General features: G+C 46.6%; 1 protein-coding gene and 1 long non-coding RNA gene across 2 annotated transcripts in view; both read left to right on the plus strand.

Annotated features, from left to right (window-relative positions):
- KLHL18 (kelch like family member 18) overlaps positions 1–18,625 on the plus strand; it is a 121,581-nt gene that overhangs the window by 1,591 nt on the left and 101,365 nt on the right. The window lies entirely within an intron of this gene.
- Positions 12,727–18,625, plus strand: part of LOC102479334 (uncharacterized) — a 9,793-nt gene continuing 3,894 nt past the window's right edge. Inside the window, exon 1 of the long non-coding RNA XR_003548328.1 lies at positions 12,727–13,208. This is a non-coding gene — a long non-coding RNA (uncharacterized LOC102479334). The remainder of the gene's footprint in view (positions 13,209–18,625) is intronic.

The raw sequence follows: 18,625 nt of genomic DNA on the forward strand, positions 1-18,625 counted from the left end.
CGTCTCTACGTTGGAAGTCCAAGCTCCGGGGCCCCCGTGGGTGGGGGGGGGGGGCTCTGGCTCCCTCACCATGTGGCAGAAGGCAGAAGAGCATGGTCTGGATTTCCTTCACTATTTTTAGGCTAGCGGTGTCTGTCAGTGCTTTATCATCCTCATTGCTCACCTAGGGACAGTTTGGCTTTTTTTTTAACTGGTACCTTGAGGCACAGCATTGCGGTCTCAGTCCACCTGACTTCCTAGGTCCAAATCTCTCATGGCCACTTCTTTTTCAGGTTTTTGCTGTAGGGTTGGTTCATGTGCTGGAGGGAGAGAGAGACAGAGGGAGAACGAGAAGTGACCCTCCACATGACATTGGCATGCTTGCTTCTCATGTTTCTGGTGCCTCGCCTGTACAATGGGTGTGCTGAGGTCTGTATCCCCTGACACATGTAGGTGGAGGCGTTAGAAGGAGACGTAATGCCTTCATGGCATTGAAAGATAAGCTCGCGGGAAGTAATTCCGTGTTTAGCATGGGGCCCTCCGACTGACTCCTGGTGCATTTATCAGGAACACGAAGGCGAGCGGAACAGAGATTTATGGACACGTGGAAGGATGGCTTCACAGAGACCTGCACACCTGCTCTCTCCCGACATGACACCCCATACAGCCGCAGGACCATGGTGGTCTTCTGCCACCAACAGGAAAGCCCTTACCACAGGTGGCCTGCGAAACTCGAATCTCCACCCGTGAGCTGGATACACCCCTACTCACTCCAGTGACCCGATTCGGGTGTTTTCAGTTATTAGCAACAGGCCAGACTAGAATGGGGTCTCGTCCACCGCACAGAGAACGTCGTGGGCACGCTCGCCCGGTCCCTCTCGTTGAGTCACAGTCAGTGTCATCCTTCGGGTTTGAAGGGCAGGGTGAGGCCCTGTGCCTTACAAACCCTGTAGGATTGGGGCCCACTTGTTGGACAGACAGGAAAGGGCTGTTTCAGCTAGGAATGACTGAAACGATGAATGAGGTGATCGGGACCCAAGCTGAAGTGGATGAGAAAAAGCGGCCAGACCAGACTCCCTATTTCCCTACCACGTGAGCAGTTCTCTTATAGGAAGGCTTTGTCATACCCAGCCTCATGGTCACGGCCAGGACCCAGCATCAGGCACGCGGAGCCATCGGGGTCAGCGGGCAAGTCTAAGCCCCAAATAGAAAGCATTAACCAAGTTTTCTCAGGCGCGGCTTGGCCTATGATAGTACTAAGGCTTCTTTGGACTCTAAGTTAAAGAGAATGTGTCCTTGTAACACATGCTTGATCCTGGCTTCCCGATCAGAGCTGCAGAATAAGGTGGCGTTTAGCATTATTATATACGGTTACCTCCTACTTTCTTACATGCAAACATGTTTCATGGAAAGGTGTCTAAAAGTCCTAACATGAAACACAAGAGGCATTTTATTCCCAGAGCACTGAAAACCACAAAAATCTTTATAACTACTCTTACTGTTGCTGCCTTCTGTGGACCAAGGCTGTCCCCATCCCCCAGGACCTTGAATGGCCAACAATAACTGAAAGAAAGACCACTCAGGCATCTCTTGTCTTAAATGCAGAGGGCAAAGGTCAGCCATTCCCCACAGATAGGGTCTGTTTACTTGGTAAAGGAGAGTGAGAAAAGGAACCAGCAGATGGCGTAATGGTTATGTCCCTGAGCCCTGGACCCAGCAGCTTAGAACTCACACTGGGCACATGTGCTTGCACGCTCAAGATCCTGAGAGGAGACCAGAGAAGGGATTGCAGCATGGCCATCTCCCCAGGGCTGGTTTCTTGCTTTCTGACTCTCTAGGGCTCTCTGTCTCACCTGCAAATGCGCACACCCTATAGCAAAAATCTCTAAGAGGGGCCAGCAGGTGGCATGGTGGTTAATGACCTTGGACTCCCACATGGCTGACCATGGTTCTACTCCTGGCTTGCTTTCTCACTTCTCTCTCTCTCGTCAAATTAAAATAAAATGAATGAATAAATAAAGTTAAATAAAAACTAATTCTTGGGACCAGCAGTTAGCATAATGGCTATGTCACTGGACTCCCATGTAGTGGACCGCAGTTCCAGCCCCACGTAGCAGACCTCCGTTTGAGTCCTGGACCCAGTGGCTTAAACTCACACCAGGCTCGTGTGCATGTGTGCCCAAGATCCCAAGAGGAGAATGGAGGAGAAGGAATTGCAGGTGGTCTCGCTTTCTGTCTCTCTGGCGAGCGTTCATGCCCTCTAGCAAAAACCTCTACAAAAAAAAACACCTAATTCTGTTAAAAAATATCTATCTATCTATCTATCTATCTATCTATCTATCTATCTATATAGATAGATAGATAGATATATCTAGGGGACCAGCACGTGGCGTGGTGGCTAAGGCACTGGGCACTCCCTCATGGCTGACTAAGGTTTGAGTCCTGTACCTGGTGGCTCGCTTTCTCACTTTCTCTCTCTCTCTCTCTCTGGTCAAATTATAATAAATGAATGAATAAATAAAATGAAATAATTCTTTTTAAAAATCTCTAAGAAAAAGGGGAAGTGAGAAAAAATAAATGTAGTTGGGACAGGGCAGCACCGGCTGACCCCAGAGCACATTCTCTAAAACCACCCTTTGTAAACGAGTTGTTTTGGGTTTGTTTTTTTTTTTTTTTTTTTTTTTTTGAGGTTTTTGCTATAGTGCGCGTGTGCTTACCAGACAGAGAGACAGCAAGAAATCACCCTCCAGGGGGGATGGCCACACCGCCATCCCTTCTCCATTCTCCTCTCGGGATCTTGGGCACGCACGCACACGCACCCGGCATGAGTTTTAAGCCACTGGATTCGGGTCATGAACCGCGGTCGACTACATGGGAGTCCAGCGACATAGCCATTACACTGCTGGTCCTGCTGTAAACGAGTTTTTGAGGTGACGTACTGACCGCACAGTTCTTAGGGCTCACAGACCACAGCAGACGCTCTTAAATCCAGGTCCTCCGAGGTGTCCCTGGCTGGGCCCTTGTTTCCACTTTCTTCCAGGCCGAACTTCTGCTGACTCAAATGGAAATCTGGCTAAGGCTCTGAAGGAGGGGGCCAGGATGGATCCCCCTTAAGTCCACAGCTGGGCGTGGGGGGAACTACTGCTCCCCACTTACTCGTGCCTCTTCCCTTCCTACTCATCCCTCCCAAGTCCTTCCCCTAAGTCAGCATCGTCAGAGGGCTGGTTGTGCTCCTCAGAGAGATTTTGGCTTATTAAAGCTAAAATTGCCTTTCTCGAAATTAAAAAATATATTTAAAAAAACCTATTTAATGAGCACAGTAAGCTATATAGCCTCAGCTAGGTGCTACTTCATAGTTATTGATTCTACCCACAGAGCTTCATGCCTAAAGGCAACGTATGTTCACAGATATGTATTTGTCAGCTAAAGTGTTTAGATTGGAATCAGCATTAGCGCAATGGCTATGTCGCTGGACTCCCATGTAGTTGACCGCGGTTCGCATCCCAGACCCAGTGGCTTAAACTCACACCAGGCGCCTGCGTGCCCAAGATCTAACGAGAATGGAGGAGAAGGGATTGAGGCGTGGCCATCCCCTGGGGGGAGTGGGGGGGCTAATTTCTTCCGTTCTGTCTCTCTGTCTCTTTCTGCCTTTCTGGCGAGCACATGTGCTCTATAGCAAAAACCTCTCAAAAGAAAGAAAGAATAAATTTAGATTAATTAAGATATTTTGTGAATCAATGAAATGGAGGGAAAAAATTAAGAAATAGAAGCAACTACAGATACCAGAGACAGTGTGGGAGGAGGGTAGGAAATGGCAGAGGGTTAGAAATAGGGGGGAAATGTGTGTGTGTATATGTGTGTACATATACACACACAAGAAATAAGAAATGGAAAATTATTTGTTGGCAATAACGTGATTAATCCATTTTACGGTGTATTCTGGTTGGGAAATTGCATTTTGTATGCTGTGAAGATGTTCAGTGAAAGAATGTCAAATAAATAAATAAATAAATAGATGCCAGATTTGGAGGGCTAGCAAGCACCTACCTTCAGTTCAGGGACTCCTCGCAGTTCCTGGCCTTTCCAGAGGAGGGGACAGGAAAAGCCGTGACAGCAGGGCCTCGGCTGGGCAGGGCAGTGAGGGGAGGTTCCACGTGCGCTCCTGCGGCCCACTCACGTTGGCACTCAAGCCTCTTCAGTGCCCACAGACTGTGGCTGGTAGTGGCCTGCCACGCAGGAAGGATTGGGGGTCGTAGCAGAGAGGCAGCTGGGAGGTGGGCATGAATGGTGTACACAGGGGAGAGTCATCTCGAGGTCAAAGCGAAGCTAGCTGGTATAAGGCTTTTTGAAAATCACAACCGTCCCCATGATTACATAGACCCTAGCTTGAATCCATTGCCGGCTGTGAATGACCCCCGTTTGTTATTTGCTTCCCCAATATTCTTTTGTAGAGAAATGGTCCATATTTCATATTCCAAAATAGCTGTTTTCCCTTGCTTTGCATGTGTATGCCCAAGGTCCATGGCCAGCCGTAGCCGTAGGTGGGTCACTGTCAGTACCATGAAGTGGGTGCTGTCTCTGTCTCCCTCTGTCATGCAGGAGAGAAAGAAATCCACTTTCTTTTAGAAAGGTGTTTTTCCTTATTGGGCCTGTACGAGGCAAAAATTGACTGTTGGGGGTTTTTGTGGTGATTGATCAACTTCGTGGGTTTTTTCCTCCCTTCATGCGAGAGAGGGAGAGAGAGAGAAACATGCACCCACAACAGGGTCTTTACACGTCCCACCCAGCCAGAGGGAGCCCAGTTCGTGGGCACGCGTGCACCGAGCATGGCCAGGGATCACAGAGCTTCCTTGTGGCACCAGCATCACAGAGCTCTGCTTAGTGTTCCTGGATCATCACGTGGGAACCAGCAGATCGCGGATGGTTACATCGTGGACTCCCACTTCGTCGACTACGGTTTGAGTTCCGAACCCAGCAGCTTGAAACTCACACCGGGGGCGTGTGTGTGCGTGCCCAAAATCCCGAGAGGAGAACGGAGGAAAAGGGATTGCGGCGTGGCCATCCCCCCTGGGGGTGATTTCCCACTTTCTGTCTCTCTGTCTCGCTCTATCTGGCGAGCGCACACGGCCTATAGCAAAAACCTCTCAAAAAAAAAAAAAAGAAAGAAAGAAAGTTACAGTGGAAAAAATGGTTCTGCAAAATAATCCACTTACAAAAGAAAGGTTTAGAGCAAATGATTTAATTATATTTTTCTCCTCTGTAGCGTAGAAATATTTGCGACCAGCGTCTTTGCATTTTGGGGAGCATGCAGTGAGATGATGTCTGGGGAAGCACCTGGTGCGTATAGACTAAGCCACGGGAGAAAAACCCCTCTGCCATGTGAATTTCTGTAGATACGGAGGTTCAATACCACTGAGACCTTTCTGTGTTAACGGTGCTCCAGGAAACGTGGTATCATCTTCCTAAAACCCACTGGACTTTCTTTACACAGCGTGGCAAGCACCAGCCTCACAAAGTGGCACTACAAAAGGGCGGGGGTCCTCTGTGTGCTCAGTGGCGATGGTGAGCAGGCTAAGCCGGTGTCTGGGAAAAGGTTCAAACTCTAGAGAAGATCGTGCTGAAGCTTGAGAGCGGTAGCCCGACTGCAGGTCTGAGAGGGTGCTGGTTTAGTGGGGGAGCATTTCCAACTGGAGGAGAGATACATTCACCAGAGACATAGACAGAGAGACAGAAAGTGAGAGATCGCCTCCCTCCCCCAGGGGGATGGCCATGCCACAATCTCTTCTCCAGTCTCCTCTCGGGATTTTGGGCATGCACACACACATGCCCAGAGTGAGGTTTTTGGGTTTCTGTGTAAAGAACTATTTATTTATTTAATTCCACTTATTATTATTTTTTTTTATTTGACCGGAGAGAGATAGAAACACAGAGACAGAAAGAAAGGGAAAGCCAGAAAGCAAGCCGCCTGGTCCAGGACTTGAACCACAGTTGGCCATGTGGACATCCAGCACCCATAACCACCATGTCACCTGCCAGCCCCCAGCGTGAGTTTTAAACCACCAGGTCTGGGACTCGCCATCCTCAACCATGTGAGGAGTCCTGCCATGGAACCATTACACTATCTGCTGAGCCCGAGATTTACTTTTAAGCTTCATCTTTTGTTATGAAGACAATGAAAATTTTTAAAAGAATTATTTAACTTTATTTATTTATTTTAATTTGACCAAAGAGGCACAGAGTGAGGGCAAAGGGTAGTAAGAAAGCAAGCCGCCAGGTCTAAGACCCAAACCATGGTTGGCCATATGGGAGTCCAGTGCCCTTAACCACTATGTGACCTGCCGGCCCTGACAATAAAATTTTGAGATTGATGTTTACCTCAAAAAACAAACTAACTAACAAAAAAACATTGAGAGTCATTTGCATAAAGGTAGCATAATTTAGATAATTTAGAATAAGGGTTATTTTAACTGTTCCATAAAATTCTTTGACCCTGGAATTCCTTGGCTAAAAAAAGTATAATTGCAATTGACTTTTTTTATTTTAAAATTAATTAATTAATTAATTGTATTTATTGTTGTTTTTTATTAGTTGCTGTAGGGCACATGTGCTCACCAGACAGAGAAAGTGAGAAAGCAAACTACCAGGTCCAGGCCTCGAACCGTGATCAGCCATGTGGGAGTCCAGTGCCTTAACCATCATGCCACCTGCTGGTCCCATATAATTGATTTTTATTCATGATCATTTTGTATTTCCCAGCACAAATTAAGAAGAATCTAGGGGACCAGCAGATGGTATAATGGTTATATCTATCCCTGGATTCCTATGTAGTTGACCACAGTTCAAGTCCTGACCTGGCAGCTTAAAATTCATGCCAGGCATTATGTGTGTGTACCCAGTATCCCAAGAAAAAGAATTGTGGTGTGGCCATCCTCCTAGGGAGTGGTTTTTCTCTTTCTCTTTCTGTCTCTCCAGCAAGCACACATGTCCTATACTGAAAATCTTTTTCTTTTTTTTTTTTTTAAAAGAGGGTCCAGCTTTACATATAATCATGGTTAAGCTTTAGTACATCTGTACTTTGAATTACCACTCAGCAGTTAAGAAAGAATGGACTGTTGATGCATGCAACAATTTGGGTAGACTTCAAAAGCATTATGCTGAGTGAAAAAAGAATGCCAATCTCAGAAGTGTTTAATTCTGTCTATGTAACATTCTCAAAAAAATGAATGGTAGATGCCAGGGGTTAAGAACAAGGTGGGCAAAGGGTAGGTGTGACTACAAGGAGATACCCAGGGAGAGAGATTTGTGGAGTAGTTCTGTTCTGTGGTTGCAGATTGTTAAAGGAGTCTACATATGTTACAATATGGCATAGAACTCTGTATACATTGTATCACTATTGTTTTCCTGCTTTGAGTATTATGCTCTCCTTATGTAACATGTAACTACTGAAAGAAACTGAGTGAAAGGTGCTCAAGATCTTTGCAACTTTGTATTAGCTTTGCACTTCATGAGAAACTATAGTTATTTCAAAATTAAAGTTAAAAAAAATTATCAACTGGCAGCTGGTGCGGTGATTAAAGGCTCTGAACTATCCCATATGGCCAACCACGGTTCAAGGCCCGGATTTGGTTACTTGAAAATCACACCGGGCACATGCGCATGTACGCCAAAATTCCCAGGAGGAGAAGGGACTGCTGCATGGCCACCACCACCACCCCCATGGGGAGCGATTTCTCATTTTCTTCACTGTCTCTGGTGGGCACATGCACCCTATGACAAAACCCTAAAAAAAAAAAAATAAGTTTAAAAAAAATGAAAAACAAAAAACATAGATTTGTCTATGGACAGTTTCAATAAAAATTCCAATAACTGTTTTAAAGGAACTTGAAAAGTTCATGCTAAACTTCATTTAGAGGGGCCAGCCCATGGCCTGGCAGTAGAAGGTACTGCCCGCAAGATTGACGCCCATGGGGAGGTTGCAGTTTGCAGCTGGAGACTGCTCTGAGTCCGCTGGGCGTGCGTGCCGTCACCTAGGCTGGTGAGGCTGGGGGTGGAGTCCAGCATCATGACCCTGTTGAGGTCCTCCCTCTCTGCGTCTCTGTCTCTATCATTTATGGAAGAAATAAATAAGGGAAACAAAAAAAGATCAGGGCCTGCTCCATGGCCTGGTGGTTAAGGGAGCTGGCTCCCACATGGCTGGCTGAGTGGTTCAAGTCCCAGACCTGGTGACTTGAGAACACTCTGGGCATGTGTGTGTGTGCCCCAAATCCTGACGGGTTGTCGAACTGGAGGAGAATAGAGTGCGGTATGACTGTGCCCCTTGGGAGGTGCTTTCTCCCTGTCTCTCTCTGTCTCTCCATCTCTCTCATAAGCACATGTGACCTGTAGTAAAAACCTTCTAAATAGTCATTTAGAAGCAGTGCACAAGAATAATTAGACCAATTGTTTTAAAGAATAGAAATTAATCTAGAGGACATTATGCTAAGTAAAGCCAGCCAGACCCAGAAAGACAAATGCTGTCTGACCTCACTTATATATGAACTCTAAAAAGTCAAATTCGGGGCCAGCAGGTGGCCTGGCTGCCACCTTGGACTTGAGACCAGCAGATGGCATAATGGTTACATCACTGGACTCCCACATAGTTGACTGCAGTTCGAGTTCTGGACCCGGTGGCTTGAAACTCACACTGGGCGTGTTAGCCAAAATCCTGACAGGAGGATGGAGGACAAGCGATTGCAGCATGGCCATCCCCTGGTGGGGGTGATTGCTCACGGTCTGTCTATGTCTGCCCAGCAAGCACATACGCCCTATAGCAAAAAATGCTCTCTTAAACAAAAAACAAAAACAAAAAAAGACGCTGGACTTCATGGCCAACTGGGGTTCAAGTCCCAAACCTAGTGGCTTGAGAACCACGCCAGGCACACGTGTGTACATGCCCAGAATCCCAGGAGGAGAATGAAGAAAGGGCTGGAGTGTGGACATAGCCTCTGCTGGGTTACTGCTCACTTTCCCTCTCTGGGGGCACATATGCCCTGTGGCCAAAATTGGGGGGCGGGGGTGGGAATCAAGCCCTTAAAATTAGAGTAGGACAATTCTTGCCCAGGGATGGGAGTGGAGGAAATGGGGACATTTCAGTCAAGGAGTACAGATCTTCAGTTATTACATAAATTCTGGAAATCTAACGTACAAGCACAATGATGATAGTTAAGAATACTGTATTATATACTTACAATCTGGACGGTAGATCTTCAGTGTTCTCACCAGCAAGAGAGAGAAAACGCAAGGTGCCTGTTAGGTCGTGGTGGCGTTAGTTACCTCGACTACGGCAATCCTTTCACAGTATGTATCAGACCATCACATTGTACAGCCTACGTGTATACACAAGTATTTGTCAATAAAGCTGGGAAAATTAAACATAAAATCATCAGGGACCAGCAGATGGTGTAATGGCTACGTCGCTGGACTCCCACGTAGTCGACCACGATTCAAGTCGCGGACCCAGCAGCTTGAAACTCAGGCCGGGCACATGGGCGTGCCCAAAATCCCAAGAGGAGAATGAAGAAGGGACTGAGGCATGACCATGTCCCTGGGGAAGGGGACTTCTCGCTTTTTGTCTCTGTCTCTTTGGTGACGCATGTGCCCTATAGCAAAAAATCTCTCTCAAAAATAAATAAGCAAGCTGGCCTAGTCTCCGCGGCACGGGCGGTAACAGGCTGCACTGCTGTGACAGAGGCAGCATGGCTGACCACAAGTTCGGATCCCTGCTCCGCCTGGAGCATGCTGGGCACGTGTGACCGGGAGCCTGAGGAGCTGGAGGGTAAGGGGAGGGGATCTCAGTATGACAAGACCATGCTGACGGTCCTTTCTCTGTCTTTCCCGTGCAAATGCATGCACTCTGTCATAAATAAAAAACAAAACATGAACTACTGATACACAAAACATGGTGACTCTCAAATGCAGTATTCTGTGCTAGTTTGGAAAAAGGCCAAACAGTAGGGACTGAAATCATGAGTAGTGTCAGGAGTGGGGGTGGAAAAAGGGCTTGGATAAAAAAGGATATGATAAGGGCCAGCAGGTGGCATCGTGGATAAGGCACTGGATCCCCACATGGCTGACTGTGGTTCGAGTCCTGGACCTGGTGACTTGAAAATTACACTGGGCATGTCCAAAACCCTACGAAGAGACTGGAGAGGAGAGATTGCAGCGTGGCCATCCTCCCAGGGAGGTGCTTTTTTACTTTCCTTGTCTCTCTCTTTCTCTAGCAAGCACATGCACACTATGGCAAACACCTAAAAAAGGGAGGAAGGGGGATATAATTATTTTGCAGTGATAAAACTCTTCTCTTTTTTTTTTTTTGAGAGGTTTTGGCTATAGCGCGCGTGCGCTCGCCAGACAGACAGAGACAGACAGAGAGACAGAAAGCGAGAAATCACACACACACACCCCAGGGGGATGGCCACGCCACAATCCCTTCTCCTCCATTCTCCTCTCGGGATCTTGGGCATGCATGCACACGCGCCCGGTGTGAGTTTAAGCCACCAGGTCTGGGACGCGAACCGCGGTCAACTATGTGGAAGTCCAGCGACATAGCCGTTACACTAACTGCTGGTCCCTTGCAGTGATAAAGCTCTTCTATGTCTTGATTTTTGTCGTGGTGATTTCACAAGTATATGTCTGTCAGTGAATTTTACTGAGTATAATTATGCTTCAATAAGACTGCTTTAAAAAAAGTCAGCATAGCAGTCTCTGTGGAATAGTCAGCTATGTATTGGACTAGGGGGCTGGAAGCCACGTGCTCATCGCAGCCCATCAGCCCTAAGGCACACGGGCACATGCACATGTGCGAGGATCCAGAGGGTGGAGGACTGGACGGAGGGGATTAAGGTATCATCAGCCTGTGGACGGTGTCTCTCCCCATGCACATGCACGTGCTCTGTCGTGGGTTTTAAGGAAGCACAGCAGAGGCACAGCAAGAGATCAATAAACCGAGGGCATTCCAAGAGAGACCAGAGGGCTAGCCCCGTGGTGCAGGGAGCACTGTGCAGAGGGAGCCTGATCCCATTTGTCTGACCACTGTTCAAACCTAGCCTCAGTAGCTTGAAAAACACATTTTGCATGCCCAGAATCCTAATGGAATGGAGAACTGGAGGGAAAAGGATTGCAACGTGACCACACCCCATTGGGGATGTCCTTTTGTCATGTGCTATCTTTTCTGGGGAGCGCACTTGCCCTCTGTCAAGAAAAGTAAATTAAGAGAACCCAGAAATATGTAAATAAATGCTTATGTGTATTCAGGCATATATAACAAATACATATACTTTCTCATATGTATAATATGCATCTTATTTAGTCAGGGTTCTCCTAAGAGAAATAGAACCAAAAGGATAGCTTATGTACATACATACATACATACTTACATACGTACATACAGGTATTCATACATACATGCACAGAGATCTATCGAGGGGATTGGCTCATGAGCTAGGCTGAGAAGTTCCAAAATAGGTCATTCTTAAGCTAGAAACCCAGGGATGCCAGTAACAGAGTGCAGTCCCAATCTGGAAGCCTCAAACCAGGGGAGCCAATCGCAAGGCTTAACCTGAGGCTAAAGGCATGAGAACCTGGGGGAGAGGGATGGGAGACTGCTGTAGTCATAGAGACCAAAGGCCAGAGTGCCTGGAGTTCTTTTTTTTTTTCTTTCAATTATTTCATTTTACCTGTTATTATATTAATTCACTATAGGGCACATGTGCTAAACAGAGAAAGACAGAGAGAGAGAAGGAAAGTGAAAAAGCAATTCACTAGGTTCAGGACTCAAACTATAGTTGACCAGGGCCAGCAGGCGGCATGGTGTTTAAGGCACTGGACACTCCCACATGGCCAACCAGGGTTTGCATCCTGGACCTGATGGCTTGCTTTCTCTCTTTCTTTCTCTGTCCCTCTCTGGTCAAATTAAAGTAAATAAATAAGTAGTTAAATAAAATAATTTTAAGAAGAAAAAAAAATACTAGAGTTGGCCATGTGGGAGTCCGGCACCTTACCCACCATGCCACCTGCTGACCCCTGAGCCTGGAATTCTGATATCCAAGGGCAGGAGAATCGGGGTGTCTCCGCTCTAAGAGTGCAAACTAGCTTCTCCTCTGCCTTTTGTTCCGAGCCCCAGCTGACTGGATGGTGCCCACCCACATGGAGACAGATCTTTCCCACTCAATCCACCAACTCAGATTGGTCTCCTCCAGAAATATCCTCACCTACACCCAAAAACAGTGATCTCTCAGCTGCGTATCCAGTCACTGTGACACCTGTCCTCCTGGGCACTGAGACCAAAAGTCAGTTTCATAGAGGATTTGATAAGGTTTTTGTTTTTTTTTAAATAATTATTTATTTTATTTTATTTATTCATTCATTTATGTTTTAGTTTGGCCAGAGAGAGACAGAGGGTGAGAGTGAGAGGGAGAGGAAGTGAGAAAGCAAGCCACCAGATTCAGGACTTGAACCCTGGTCGGCCATGTGGGAGTGTCCAGCGCCTTAACCACCACACCACCTGCAAGGGATAAGGGTTTTAAGGCACAGGGTCCGGGGCTCTACCACAGTCAACTGCATGGGAGTTCAGTGACATAACCATTGTGCCATCTGCTGGACCCAACTTTACCTTTTTTTAAAGTTTATTTCATGAGAGGGAGACAGTGAGAGAGAGAGAGAGAGAGAGAGAAAAACACCCTCAAAAGGGTCATCTGCCCCACTCCCCCACCCCCCGGCTTTTCCAAACAACCAGGGTCTGGGCTTGCCCCCGTAGGCCCAGTGCACACAGGTTGGCCTTGAACCCTGATTTTCCACCTGATTTCCAACATCGCAGAGCATCGCGCTATCACTGCATTGCTGGAGCGGGACTGTTTTTCTTCCTCTTTCTCTTTCTCTTTTTCTCTTTCTCTTTTAAACCAGTTCTGTTCCTGTAACTCGTATGAACAATCATTTCCAAATATGGCGAAGTATATTTTGGGTGGCATATTTTGGTTCTCCACAGTTTTCCCTTTGAAACTTTATTTTTAGGAAGTTTCACATACTAAAGTAGGATTGATAGCTGAGAGATTGACAGGGGGAGAGAAACACGTTTGGGGAAAAGAACAAATTGGGAATATTCCATCCCACGTCGCTCTCAGCCTGGAAACAAGGCCAGCTCAGGTGCTGCAGGCAGGCTGTGAGTGAGGTCTCCGCATGGCACAAGGGTGCAGGTAAGAGATGTTTCTGGAAACTTTTTGTTTCTTTATTTCATGTGTATGTTTATGTGTGTGAGAGAGAGACAGGCACCCCAGCAGGGCCTTCCTGCCACCATCCACTCCTGGTCTCAGCTGGCAGGCCCAGGGGTCCCAGGATGTCAGCCCAGGACCTTTCCCATGTGGGTCCAGTAGCAGTACCAATGTGCCACCACCTGGCCCCAATAAGAGGCATTTCTAAGGAAACAAAAGAAAAACAGAAGTTAATGTTTTTAACAGTTTGAGCCACTTTGTGAGTCTGAAGGGCAGCCAGCCAAGGTTTTTTGTTTGTTTGTTTGTTTGTTTTTTTAAAGACTTATTATTTTTAATTTATTTATTTAGATTTGATCAGAGAGGGACAGAGATGGGTTGGGGGAGGGAGAAAGCAAGCTGCCAGGTCCGGGACTCAAACCATGGTCAGCTGTGTGGGAGTCCAGCACCCTTAACCACCATGTCACTTGCTGGCCCCCAGCCAATGTTTTAGAAGTTAAACTTGAAACGTCTTCATTTAAAATGGAAACAAGCAAGCCAAGACAGTCTCACAGATTTCCTGCCTGTAGCCTACACGTCGCGAGGTTGTCTTAAGGTAAGTGGTTGCGGTGAACCTTCTTCAATCCCAAGTTGACCAGACTGTTTTGTTGGGTCTCATGAGAAAGGCAGTTTTAACTTCAGTGAGTCCAAAGTAAGAAAAATAGGGTAATTGATAAATTAGGTGATGTGGAGGTTAAGGCACTGGATCCCCCATGGCCGACTGCACAGTTCGAGTCCTGAACCTGGAAGCTTGAAAAATGCACTGGGCACACATGGAGGACGGAGAGGGATTGTGGCATGGCCCATCCTCCCTGGGGTGTGATTTCTCACTTTTCCCCCCTTTCTCTTTCTCTCTCTGTCTCTCCAGCAATGCATGTGCCCTATACCAAAAACTAATTACATAATGGGAAAATTGATGTTAGGTGGGAGACAAATGCATTTTTTTTCTTAAATTGTTTTCTTCGCTGTGGTTAAAACACGGGTTGTACAGGGGCCAGTGGGTGTTGTAGTGGTTAAGAAGCTGGGTTTTCACTTCGGTGAACACAGTTCAACTTCTGGACCTGTTGTCTTGAAAATCACACCAGGCACGTATGCTTGTGTGCCCAAAATCCCAAGAGGAATGAATTACAGCATGGTCATCCCCCTTTCAGGGTGGGGAGTGGTGAGATTTCTCACTTTCTCTTTCTGTCTCTCCAGTGTGCACTCACCGTATTGCAAAAGCCTTAAAAAAAAAAAAGGACACAGTAAGAATATGCAATGTGTGTCCAAAGCAGTGATCATTGTTAATGAGTAGACTAAAACATTCCTTGCAAATCAATTAGTGTTAAGGTAAATTAAAGTGGAGACCAGGCCTAAAGAATGCCTGAGCAGACAGAACCAGTTAGGCCTCCTAAGTGACCTCAACTTTGCTTATTTGCAAACACTGGCAAAATAGGAGCTATTTCTTATAAATGCCTGTATTAGAGAAAACAGAACTTAAGCTCAACGAATCAGAAGTAGCCAGTAAATTATATAACTGGGGACTTTCCGAAGCGACAGACCAAACAAGGCAACTATATCATTGTAACCAATCAGATGTTTTGCTAAACTCTGTAGGTTTTTTTTTTTAAGAATTATTTTATCTTATTTTATTTCATTTTACTTATTTTAATTTGATCAGAGAGGGACAGAGAGAGAGAGAGAGAAAGCCACCAGGTTTGGGACTTGAACCGTAGTCAGCCATGAAGGAGTCCAGTGCCCTTAACTACCATGCCACCTGCCGGCCCCCCTCTGTGTTCATTCTATAAAAGCTTCCCTCTTTTGTTACCCTGAAAAGCTTGAATGGCTTGTTATCACCTCTCAGAGGGAGAAAACCAGTCAAAAATTGTGCAAAGGAAAATATAGTGGATATAAATGTAACAACCACAAGTTGAACGTGTGCAAAACTCTGTGTTTGTATTTCAGTATTTTTCCTACCACCTTCAAGGGTTTTCTGCTCTCTTCTTCCCCTCCTTCCTGGGAGCATGGGCAAGAAAGCCAGAACAGGGAGGGTGAATTGTTCTTACTCATTAATCTATTCATCCCACTTGGATTCTGCTTCTGTCCTGGCACCTCACTAGGGTCTGCTAGTCAGTAAGGCTGATCTCAGGCTCTACTACCTGATAGCCATTCTCAGCCACAGATACTCTATGGCTTAGGTGCCATGTTGGTTCTGGTGAAAGACTGAATGCAGTACCATGTTGAATGGAGTACCATTGTGAATATGATACCATGTTGGGTAGAGCCCCATGTGGGATAGGGTACCAATATGATGGTGATACCATGTTGGGTAGAGCCCCATGTGGGATAGGGTACCATTGTGTGGTGATACCATGTTGGGTAGAGCCCCATGTGGGACAGGGTACCATTGGGTGCTGATACCATGTTGGGTAGAGCCCCATGTGGGATAGTGTACCATTGTGATGGTGATATCATGTTGGATAGAGCCCCATGTAGGATAGGGTACCATTGTGTGGTGATACCATGTTGGGTAGAGCCCTATGTGGGATAGGGTACGATTGGGATGGCGATACTATGTTGGATAAAGCCCTATGTTGGATTGAGTATTACTGTGATGGTGATACCATGTTGGATAGAGCCCCAGTTGGCCAGAGTACCATAGTGTTGGTGATACCATGTTGAATACAGTACCATTGTGTGGGGATATTGTGTTGGATAGAGTACCACTGTGATGGTGATACCATGTCAAATAAAGCCCCATCGTGGATAGAGTACCACTGTGATGGTGACACCATATTGGATAGAGCCCTGCATTGGATAAGGTACCATTGTGATGGTGATACCATGTTGGATAGAGCAACCATGTTGGATAGAGCACCATGTTGGTAATGGTGCCAAGTTGGAAGGGGGCATGTTGGTGGGCCATTATTAAGTGCTGCTTAGACTCTCAAATGACAGTACCAACGAACCTTATATTTCCCACTTTACCCTAAAAGTGTAGGAAGTTACTGCATGCACTGTCTTCTGAAATTTATTCCTAAGAGAGTGTAACTAGGGGGCAGCAGGTGGTGTGGTGACTAAGGCGCTGGACTCCTATGTTACTGACCACATTTCAAGTCCTAGACCTGACAGCTTGAAAATCACACTGGGTACACATGCCTGCATGCCCAAAATCCCAAGAGGAGAATGGAGAAGGGAATGCGGTGTGGTCATCTCCCCAGGGGACAATTTTTCACTTTCACTCTCACTGGCTCTGGTGAACATGCATGCCCTACGGCAAAAAAAAAAAAAAAGAGAGAGAGAGAGTGTGTGTGTGTAGCTAGAGCCTCATCTCTGACTTCTTTCCTTTCTCCTTTTCTCTCTCTTTTTTTAAGTATTGAATTGAGGGAAATAAGTTACTCAAGTGTTAACTGGTCATAGACAATAGGAAGAAACACGGTAGAATTGCTTGGCAGAGAAGAGATTACTAAAGGCTCTGCCCAATAAATATGCAGATTCCAGGCTTTTCATATTTCTCCTTGGTCCAGTTTCTCATGGGTCACTTTCCAGTCAAAAGGTTCTGGAACTCAAAGAGGATAGACTTTTTTTTTTTTTTTTTTTTTTTTGGGGGGTTTTTCCCTTTGGGCGCTCGCCAGGCAGACAGAGAGACAGAAAGCGAGAAATTACCCCCCACGGAGGATGGCCACACCGCAATCCCTTCTCCTCCGTTCTCCTCTCGGGGTCTTGGGCACGTACGCCCACACCCCCGGCGTGAGTTTTAAGCCACCGGGTCTGGGATGCGAACTGCGGTCAACTACATGGTAGTCCAGCGACATAGCCATTATGCTGACTTTCTTCAGCTAATCAACAAGAATCTTTAGGGCTTCTCTCGGTCAAGGAATGCAGTGAAAATATCATTTCCTAGATTCCTCTCGAGGACTGGAAAGTCTTTTGCATCACACTGTCGTGCTTCCTGCTCTTGGTCCTCTTGTCCATTACTCAGTCTGTAAGCATCTTCTCATCTCTTTCACTGCCACGCCACCTGCTGGCCCCTAGGCTGCCGTTTTGAATGCAGGAAGTCTCATTTCCTATTTCTGGAATGGCCCAGAGTCCTTTTTTTTTTTTAAATTTTTTTCTTTAAATAATACAGGGTAGGGACCAGCAGGTGGTATAATGGTTCTTCGCTGGACTCCCACGTGGCTCACCACAGTTCAAGTCCCAGACCCAGTGGCTTGAAACTCACACCAGGTGCATGTGTGTGTGTGCTCAAAATCCCTAGTGGAGAATGGGGGAGAAGGGGTTGCAGGTAGCCACTCCCCCTGGGGGGGTAATTTCTTGTTTTCTGTCTCTCTATCTCTGTCTCTCTGGCTAGCACGCACCCTATAGCAAAAATCTCTCTTAAAAAAATGATAGAGAGTATGTGCACTCACCAGAAAAAGAGAGGCAGAAAGCACCCCCCAGTGGGCTTTGGTCATGCTTCAATTCTTTTCCTCCATTGCTCTATCCCATCAGATCTCGGACAAACATGCGGACATGCCCAGTATGTTTTCAAACCACCAGGCTAGGATTTGGACGACTGGCCACATGAGATCCAGCTCCCCGGCTGCAGACAGCACTCAGTCACTGTGCTCCAAGGCCCAGCCAGTCTTACTTCTCATGCCTGTGTAGACATTAACACTCAAACTCGAGAGCGGCAGTCTGCTTACACACCTCTTCCTTGTCTGTAGCAGCCATGGCCAGGCACATGCTGACCACTCTGGCTTGCAGTTCCCCATCTGGTAGTCCCCAGTCTTTCCTGCACATTGAACTCTGCACTTACTTTTCATTTAACTGTCAGAGGGTACATTCGCTTGCCAGAGGTGGGGAGAGAGAAACACCATCGCTCAGTGGGCACGGTGAGGTCATGAGCCCTTCTCTTTCCTCTGCATCCTCTGGGGAATTGGGCAGCCACGGTACTCTTCCAGCATGGTTTTCAAGCCTCCAGGGTGGGAATTCAAACCACAGTCCATGTGAGTCCAGCTCCCTTTAACCAGTAGGCTATGGGACAACCCTAACTTTGCATTTCAAAGAATGTTATACTGGGACCTGCAGGTGGTGTGGTGGTTAAGGCACTGGAATCCCACATAGTTAACTGCAGTTCAAGTCCTGGACTTTCCAGCTTGAAAATCATACCTGCCATGTGTGCATGCATGCCCAAAATCCCAAAAGTTGAATGGAAGGGAAAGGACCTCTCACTTTCCCTCTCTCTGTTTCTCTCTGGCTAGTGCACACACCCTATGGCAAAATGTGAAAATAAAAAAGTATACTGGGCCAGTCTCTCTGGAACAGGAATGTTTCCAGGTTATCTGATTTGTTGCTGATGGGACTGGAAGTTCTTCGGGAGGAGATCTGGATGGTGAGATTAACTC

This window comes from Tupaia chinensis, unplaced genomic scaffold, assembly GCF_000334495.1.
Source record: "Tupaia chinensis unplaced genomic scaffold, TupChi_1.0 Scaffold149184_1, whole genome shotgun sequence".
Taxonomy (NCBI): Eukaryota; Metazoa; Chordata; class Mammalia; order Scandentia; family Tupaiidae; genus Tupaia; species Tupaia belangeri.